Source organism: Acipenser ruthenus, chromosome 45 (assembly GCF_902713425.1).
Source record: "Acipenser ruthenus chromosome 45, fAciRut3.2 maternal haplotype, whole genome shotgun sequence".
NCBI classification, from domain to species: Eukaryota; Metazoa; Chordata; class Actinopteri; order Acipenseriformes; family Acipenseridae; genus Acipenser; species Acipenser ruthenus.
The window spans coordinates 3,470,121-3,479,824 of NC_081233.1; the positions used below are offsets into that span (position 1 = coordinate 3,470,121).

The 9,704-nt window shown below is 43.3% G+C and overlaps 2 non-coding genes across 2 annotated transcripts; both read left to right on the forward strand.

Moving 5' to 3' along the window:
* Positions 1-8,564: 8,564 nt before the first annotated feature.
* On the forward strand, positions 8,565-8,637 carry trnaq-uug (transfer RNA glutamine (anticodon UUG)). The gene has a single exon. It is a non-coding gene; the product is annotated as a tRNA-Gln (tRNA).
* A 413-nt stretch (positions 8,638-9,050) lies between these two features.
* trnar-ucg (transfer RNA arginine (anticodon UCG)) lies at positions 9,051-9,123 on the forward strand. The gene has a single exon. It is a non-coding gene; the product is annotated as a tRNA-Arg (tRNA).
* Positions 9,124-9,704: the final 581 nt, after the last annotated feature.

Here is a 9,704-nt window from a genome sequence, read left to right on the forward strand (position 1 = left end):
CCTGCTGTCTCAAGGCTGCTTTCACTAAGTCCTTCCTCCGCTCTCTAGTTTCACCAGCACCTATTCCAAAAGAAAAAAAACAACAAGCAGCCTTGTCACCGTTTACCAACAGGCAATCCTGTCACCGTTTACTATACCAAACCAGTAGACAATACTACTCCCGTTTACCAAGCGATCGCAACTCAGATCCTATGCTGCGGTCAGGCCACATACATATGATCTGAGCCAAGAGGCCGAGAAGCGATGCCCACAATGGTTTTGCCCAAACGCCCCGGACGCGGCTGCCCGTCGGAGCTGCCGGGGTACTTGCTTCTTGGATTGAGGGGAAAAATGGAAACAAGGAAAAAAAACAAAAAGAAAAAAAAGGTGCCAGGCTCCAATTATTAACACAGCCGCCGCCGCCGCTGTGCTCGTTCTGCTTTTAAACCCATGTCGAGCCCCACCCCGAGGGGCAGGGCTAGCCAAAAATTGAATTGAACTCATAAATGCTCCTCTCCACGGAAATCATTAGTAAAATACTCTTTTATTGAGATTTTATCATTTTTCTCCATTTACACCCATTCATTTCATTCATTTCACATTTCTTTTAAAGATGACATTCATGCATACAGACATACATTTTGTTTTAAAAGCATTTAAAATACATTTAAAAACACCAAGACAATCGTGCTTTGTACATGGTTAAAACAGACACAGATTAAAATCAACATGAAAAAAACCTGTGCTGCTTTAAAAGTGACTGGGAAAAAAGAACCATCTATAAAAAACCAGTGCTTGTGAGGGCCGGGGAGTGCTCTCTAAAAAAGTTCAAAAGTGAACATAAAACAAAACAATAAAACTATAGAAATAAAACAGGGACAGGGGAAAAGGGACAGTGTATAAAACAGTGAGTTAAAATTCTAAAATTTTAAAACACTTAAAATGTAACTTTTAATTGTTAACATTAAAAATCTTTTAGATACATAAACAAAACAAAACAAAATCAAATAAACCATTCAAAATAAATCAAATAAAAACACTGTGTAACAAATATATTTTTTTTTTTGTTCCTCGGTAGTAACTGTTATTTCCTAATTGCTTATGCCTCAATAGTTTGGAAAATGGCTATTATTCCCCACGAACTTTGCTTTTGTGACCAGGACAGTGATATTTTGAAATTTACCTATTTTCCAGAACATTCCAGATAGATTCAGTGCTGAGTAAACTTGGAGTATCTTCTAGAACTTTCTAGAACTTTCCAGTAATATAAATAGTAGTATAAATACAGGGGCCTTAAGCCCACCAGTTCAGTTTAGTTCCAGCTGCCTAAGTGGATACATATCTGCATTTTTCTGAGATGGCATCAAGGTCATAGGAGACTTCAAAATGGTGGCATTCCTGATGGGTCTCCAAGGTGGTTTTACCAAGTTTCCCTGCTATCTTTGCTTTTGGGACAGCAGGGACACCAAGGCGCACTACCACAGGCGGGAGTGGCCACAGCGGACCGAGTTCTCTGTGGGGAGGAACAAGTGGGAGCCACTGGTGGACCCCCGGAAGGTGCTGATGCCACCACTGCACATCAAATTGGGCCTTCTGAAACAATTTGTCAAAGCTCTAGATAAGGAGTCGGCAGCCTTCAAGTACCTTCAAGACTTCTTCCCTAAGCTGTCTGAGGCAAAGGTCAAAGCCGGTGTCTTCGTCGGACCACAGATAAAGAAGATCCTGGAGTGCAATGAATTCCCCAAGAAGCTCACTAGTAAGGAGAAAGCGGCTTGGAACAGCTTTGTCGCAGTGGTTCGGGGCTTCCTGGGCAATCACAAGACCGAAAACTATGTGGAGCTGGATGAGACTCTGGTGAAGAACTACGGCACAATGTGCTGTAGGATGTCCCTCAAAGTCCATATCCTTGATGCTCATCTTGATAAATTCAAGGAGAACATGGGAGCGTACTCGGAGAAGCAAGGCGAGCGCTTCCACCAGGAATAACTGGACTTTGAACGCGGCTACCAAGGACAGTATAACGAGAACATGATGGGAGACTACATTTGGGGGCTGATTCGTGAAAGTGATTTACAATATAATCGTAAATCTCGAAAAACTATTCACTTCTAAATCTTTTGTAGTCATTTTTGTATTACTTTAGTATAAATACATGTTAATTTGGATTCATATGTTGTTTTTTTCTGACTTTATGTGAACGAAAAGACACAAATTCGCCCGTTTTCTCATTGGAAATAGGTAAATTTCAAAATATCACTGTCCTGGTCACAAAAGCAAAGTTTGTGGTGAATAATAGCCATTTTCTATACTTTTGAGGCATAAGCAATTAGGAAATAACACTTACTACCCAGGAACCAACATTGTGTTACATAGTGAAATCCATAAAACTGAAACAAAAAGACTACATAAAACCAGGGCACCGTTCAAAAACGGTCATGCCAGCTAAAAAGGGCGGAATGCTGGCATGACAAAATAAATAAAAGGCTTAGCGGTGCCCCGTAATCCCGCTCCTAGGAGCTAGCGGTTCCAGTTTTTTCCTTCATTCTATCTTCACGTCCTGAAGTCCGGCGATCCTCCACCCCACGCAGGCCTTGTCCTTCCCGAGGGTCCGGATGTCCAGAATTACAAAGTCCTTGATAAGAGTTTGTGCCCTTCTGGTCGTGGTGGTAGAGTCTAGCTCCTGCTTGTGATAGACACAGACTTTACGGCCCTCCCACAGGATCTGCTTGACAACATTGATGACACGCCAAACGCACTTAGCTGTGCGGGTAGCGATTCCTCCCGCAGGACCATAGAGCACAGTCTCAGCGGTCATCTTGGCTGTGTCAGCAAACCTGTTTAGGAAGACAGAGACAGAGAGACAGACACTGCCAGCCACATCACACTCCCAGAAGATATGGGCTGGTGTTTCTCTCTTGCGGCACTTTGCATAGGGGCATGTTTCTACTTGGGCTAGTCCCCTCCTGAACATGAACGCTCGAGTGGGGAGTGCACTGTGGACGGTGTTCCATGCTATATCCTTCTGGACATTACTGAGGCAGCTGTGAGACACATTCTCCCAGATTTTTTGGCTTTGGGCGAGGGAGAAAGTAGCTACTTTTTCAATTTCCTGGGAACCGGCAAGATATTTAGTTACAGCCTTGTATTCCCAGGAGGCCAATTTTGCTTTATCTAAGCCCAATTTATATATAGTGTCCCTTAGGTTTCTATAATACAATGGGGGGTCCCAGGAGTACGGCACGGTGTTATCAATAGTGCAGAGGCCCAAGGCCCTGAGACAGGTGGCAAAATAGAAATGATTCATGTAACATACCTTCCTGTCCAGGGCCTGGATGTTCTTGATAGTTTGCGTGAGCCCCTGCACTCGGGTGAGCTGCACAACGTGCGGGACCCCCTTACCTCCCTTCTTGTCGGCTTTACTCAAGGTGGCTCGCTTTACCCTCTCCATCTTGCTGCCCCAGATAAAGCTGTGGATAATGTGGTCCACCACATTTTTGGTGGTCCTGTCTAGGGTAAAGATTTTTCCTACAGAGAGGATGGGGAACAGTATAGACTTGGTTATTAATACTCTACCCGTCATTGTTAAGGATCTTGTGCTCCATCCGCCAATCTTTTTACGGACCTGGTTAATGGCCGCCGTCCACCTCTGGGCCCCCGAGCTATTGTTCTCGAAAATGAGGCCCAGAATCTTGATTTTGTCCTTTTTGACAGGGTACATGTATGACAGTTCCCTATCTACCTGCCAATTTTTAGACACGTAGACTTTGCTCTTGGACTTATTAATCACTGCCCCAGTCGCCGTGCAGTACTTCTCAAGGATATTACTAATCCGAGGTACCGACGATGTGTTGGTGCAAAATAGTGACACATCGTCCATATATGCTGTTGTTTTGACCTGGACCCCGTTGGATCCAGGCAGCTGGAAACCAGTTATATTGGTATCCCTACGAATTGCCTGCAGGAGGGGTTCAATGCACACAACATATAGCAGTGGGGATAGTGGACAACCCTGTCTGACCCCTGACTGGATAGATATTTTACCAGTCAGGTGTCTGTTCACCAAGACTCGGGTACTAATGTTTGTATAGATAGTTTTAACCCACTCCCTAAGTCCAGGAGCGAATTTCATCTGGTCCATCACTTTGTACATATATGCATGGCTTACCCTATCGAACGCCTTCTCCTGGTCAAGGTTGAACAGGCAGAGGGGATGGTTCCGTTCTCTAGAATAAGCCAGAATGTCCCTTGTTAACATTAAAATATCGGTGATGGACCTCCCTGGGACACCACAAGCCTGGTCTGGGCCAATGACCAAAGGGAGGTGTACTTGTAGCCGGAGCATCAGAGCTTTGGCTAGGATCTTGTAATCCACGCAAAGGAGGCTGATTGGGCGCCAATTCCGTAGATCTTTAACTTCCCCTTTCTTATAAAGGAGAGTAATTACACTCTCCCGCGTAGAAGGGCCCAACCGCTTCTCCCTGTAGACCGCTCTGTAGACCTCCGCTAAATGGACTTTTAGCGTGTCCCAAAAAAGATGGTAATACTCACCCGGGATGCCATCTGGACCTGGCGTCTTACCGGTGTTCATGGTCTTAACCACCTGGGTGAGCTCCTCCAGCGTGAGTTCTGGGTCCTTCTCCTCCTCCTCCTCCTCGTCCCGCACTGAGTCAGGCTCCAACTGGCTCAGGAACCACTCTATCAGGGTGTCATCTGTAGCTTTGATGTTATATAGGTCCCTATAGAAGTTCTCTACCACTTTTTTCACTCCCTCACTATCCTCTACTATCCTCCCACTGCTGTCGAGCATGGAGGACATCAAGTGCCGCTTCTCCCTCGTTTTCTGGAAGAAGAAGCGGGTACACTTTTCGTCTTCCTCCATTTTTTGAACTTTTGCATTGTGCATGACCTTTTGTTGTTCCTCCCTACAAAGCACTGAAAGATCTAGCTTGGTCTGGGCTATCTCGTCGCTTACAGGGAACCCCCGAAGCTGAAGCAGGCTCAGACGCTGGAGGGCAGCATTCAGGTGTTTATATTTGGCCCTCCTTTCTTTTGCTTTCCTCTTGCCTGCTGCTATGAAATAACCCTTAGTTCTCATTTTGACCATCTCCCACCACTCTATAGGGGAGTTGAATAGGTCACGCAAAGTGGTCCACTCAACAAGCCTGCTCTTATAGGCTGCAGCTATGGAGGGGTCGTCGAGTAAGGAGGTGTTTAATTTCCTGACCCCTGACCCCATCTGGGAGGTCTGAGGGACCTGCAATGTTACCTGCAGGAGCCTATGGTCAGAGAAGAAGACGGCCTGGGTGTCTACTGCCGTCTTCGTAAGGGAGCTGGTATGCAGGACGAGATCTATACGGGAGAAGGAGGTCCCAGATGAGCTCACCCAGGTAAAGGGAGGCACCAGGTCCTTACCTGCATCACACAGGGAGAAATCAGATATTACGGAGGACAAAACTCTACTAGAGTGGTCGTTGCGTGGCCTGCTCAGGTCTACGTCCCTTAGAGCACAATTGAAGTCACCTGATACGATGACGGGTACGGAGGGTTGGGTGTTTTAAGATGGAGGGTTGGGTGTTTTAAGATTGGCGAGCTTAATACCTTCGATACAGATTAGAAGGTTGCAGCGAATTGCCGACTCCAGCGACAGGGTGATCCGCAGCTTGGCAACGACAGAAGAGGCCCAAGAGAAACTGCAGAAGTTGTGGACAGGAGCAGGGGGGCAGTGGAAAGTACTCCGAACCTGCGAAACCCAACAAGGTTGGCTGAACCCCTTGGAGGTGACGGGGTGCAAGGAACAACCGCACAAAAGCCCAAATATCTTTTGCCCACTAGATGGAGACAGGACGAATTCCTGACATGGTGCGGACTCCCGGTGCAAGGTATGGGTATACAACTGTTCTGGAACGACCCCATTAGCAACAACTGGTTACGGAATCAACACGGAGTCCAACAAAAACATTTCATAGCCGCAATGCAACTCAGAGCCAATGTGTACCCTACCAGGGAATCCTTGAACAGAGGCCGGGTGGGCGCACAGTCATTTTGTAGGAAATGTTCAGCTAGTCTGGAATCTTGCTCGCATATCCTGGGGCAATGTCCATCTGTCCAGGGGCCAGGATCGCCCACCACAACAAGATCTGCAACATACTAGCAGATGAAGCATCAGCCTTGGGATGGAAAGTGTATAAGGAGGCTAACCTAAGGAATACAGAAGGAGAACTGAGGAAGCCAGACCTTACATTCACAAAATCAACAAGATCTCTGGTCATAGATGTCACAGTAAGATTTGAATGTGCTGCCGACACCCTGGAAAATGCTGCCAAAGAGAAAGTACAGTACTACTCAGTATTCAAAAGGCAGATTCAGAATCTATCCAATTCCACTGAGATCAAGTTCTTTGGATTTCCAATGGGAGCAAGAGGGAAATGGCCGTCCATTAATAACATCGTCCTGGCTGAAATGGGGATACCTGAAAATAGAAGGATCTCTCTAGCAAAATTGCTCAGCCGTAGAACTCTCCTGTACTCGCTCGACATATTGGCAATGTTCTGTGGGAACAGTGCGGTATACAATTTTTCAATTACCACTCAAACGTTTGACTGGTAATTGAAAAATTGTAATTAGTCATTGTTGTACAATTAAACCTGTACCCGAATAATAAAGTCGTGGGAATCTCGTAATGATTAAAACAACATGCAAGTCTTTTAGTATGACATGTGGATGAGCCACTGAACTCAGAATGGTAACTTACCACCCGGTAAGCGAGCAATTAATAGCCAAATGCCTCGTCATCTAATTAGTGATGCACATGAATGGATGAACGAGATTCCCACTGTCCCTACCTACTATCTAGCGAAACCACAGCCAAGGGAACGGGCTTGGCAGAATCAGCGGGGAAAGAAGACCCTGTTGAGGATGACTCTGTGCCACCAGTGGCACACTATGGTTGACTCTGTGCCACCAGTGGCACACCCATGGGTTGGTATTGGTTTCCAGACCCTTTTGACTATTGCAATGTAATTTGAAGTTAGCATAATGTTTAGGGAGATCATTTAATGCATTTTACGTTATTACTTTCCAATTTTATACTTTTTGACAAAATTAGCTATTTTTACCATTGTAGAGAAAATCCCTTTAAATTTAGTGAAACAACAAAATCAAACAATTCTGTTATTCCTGTGTTGTTAAGAACCTTGTTACTATCATGTGTGTTGCATTTTTGTTCATTGAAGAGATATTTTACATTATTTATATTTAATATTAAATATGTACTTTTTCTCTCTTTAGTCTTAACAATTTTGTAATTTTTGTCAGTCCTGGTATAGCCCTGTTTGCTGTTCCTAATATTCTGGCCATTCTCCTTGCAAATATTCTGGAGGATTTCAATGGAAAATCGAAAATTATGGAAGAACCGAGTGTGGAAATTGAGACGTGCATGAGGGATCCAAGAATAAGTGCTCTTCCCTGGGTCACCATTGAGTTACATGACCAGAGACACAATAGTGCTATATAACCAGTCACCATTGAGCTACATGACCAGAGTCAGCATTGAGATGCATGACCAGAGACAGAATTAAGCTACATGACCATAGTTAGAACTGAGCTACATGACGAGACCCAGAATTAAACTACATGACCATAGTTAGAATTGTGCTACATGACCAGAATCACCTTTGAGCTACATGACAAGACCCAGAATTTAAGTAAATGCTTAAGTTTGCAGTGAGAATGGGGGAGAATTGCCACTGCTGACCAAGTTCCCCCACTCTCACAACATTTTGAATTACTGTTATATCATTGTCTACTTGTTGTCCAGGCTTGATAAGTTCTACATTGCTCTACATACTGAACTGGATATTATCCTTGTGTTAATTCTCATTTTGCTGGAATATTGAGAGATATGGAAACACCAGTTGCTGGACGGTCAGGGTTAGGGTTGGTGTAACTGCTGGAGCTAGGGTTAGGGTTAGGGTTAGTGCAACTGCTACAGCTAGGATTAGGATTGATAGAACTGCTGGAGCTAGGGCTATTGCTTGAGTATTGTTTTTTGTTAATTGAATAGTTATTATCATTTGTTAATTTTTAATATTAAATTTGAACTTTTTCTCTCTTTATTCTTAATATTAATGTGGTGTTTTCCAGTCCTATTATAGCCCTTTAGACATGATGGGAGACTACATTTGGGGGCTGATTCGTGAAAGTGATTTACAGTATAATCGTAAATCTCAAAAAACTACTCACTAGGCATAAGCAATTAGGAAATAACATGTACTACCCAGGAACCAAAAAATAATAATTTTTACGTGGTGTAATCAACGTATGTGAAAACAGACCATCTCAACAGTTCAACTTTAAGTATAAATGGATTATTTTAAAACCACCCATTTTAGCGGTGAAAGACACACACACACACACACACACACACACACACACACACACATCGAGAGATGAAACTGTTAAATAAAACAAGCATTACCAAGCATTGCACTGTACACTACATATATAATGTACAGTGCAATGCTTGGTAATGAAAAACCAACTGACCGCTAAAATGTAGAGTTAACTATCACATTGTAAGCGTGAAAGACCGTGTGGCCTAATGGATAAGGCGTCTGACTTTGAATCAGAAGATTGTGGGTTCGAGTCCCTTCGTGGTCGACTTTTTATAAAAAGATCAACGAAAACACAGAACGTTGCTTATAAAATCCACAGAATTAACAACCTTATACTACTTTCCAACGACATTGAAAACATGCCTCTAGTGGAAGCATGTGTTATTTATTTCATAAAGTTATTTTTAAAATTACCAAATGACAGACGACACTGGCTAAAAAATAAAAATCTCTTTAGACAATATTGAACACCGGATCAAGCAGGGATACTGAGATATGATAATTTAAATCACTGCACATGTTTCTGTAGACTAAAATGTGATGTGTGCTGTACAGATCAAAATGGATTCATATCTGAAGCTTATTACCAGGGTGATGGACATGCAAACCATATATAGTGTACAGTGCAATGCTTGGTAATGAAAAACCAATTGACCGCATCACATGGTAAGCGTGAAAGACCGCGTGGCCTAATGGATAAGGCGTCTGACTTCGAATCAGAAGATTGAGGGTTCGAGTCCCTTCGTGGTCGACTTTTTATAAAAAGTCAGGCTCGAGCCTCAGCATACAGCGCAGATCAACGAAAACACAGAACGTTGCTTATAAAATCCACAGAATTAACGACCTTATACTACTTTCCAACTACATTGAAAACATGCCTGTAGTCGAGGCATGTGTTATTTATTTTATTAAGTTATTTTTAAAATTACCAAATGACAGATGACACTGGCTAAAAAATAGAAATCTCTTTAGACAATATTGAACCCGGGGATACTGAGATATGATAATGGTGATGGGGTAAACACCGGAACGACATAGAACGGCCCAGAACGGTAGTTTAATGAATTCAATTGCTTTAAAAAACAGCATAAAAAATTTAGAGACATATGAGGAGAATATTTTAAAAACCGATTAATAACTAGCTGTCATTTACCCGTTCCGGGCCAGAACCCTCTTTTTATCACCCAAAAGCTCCCGGAACACTGGGTTCCGAAGGTGCAAAGACGACGAAAATTATACACATAATACAACATAACACTATTGAAAAAAAAACCCACCGAACCGACCTTTAACTGCCCATTTTGTGCAATAAACAGCTGTATAGACAAAACC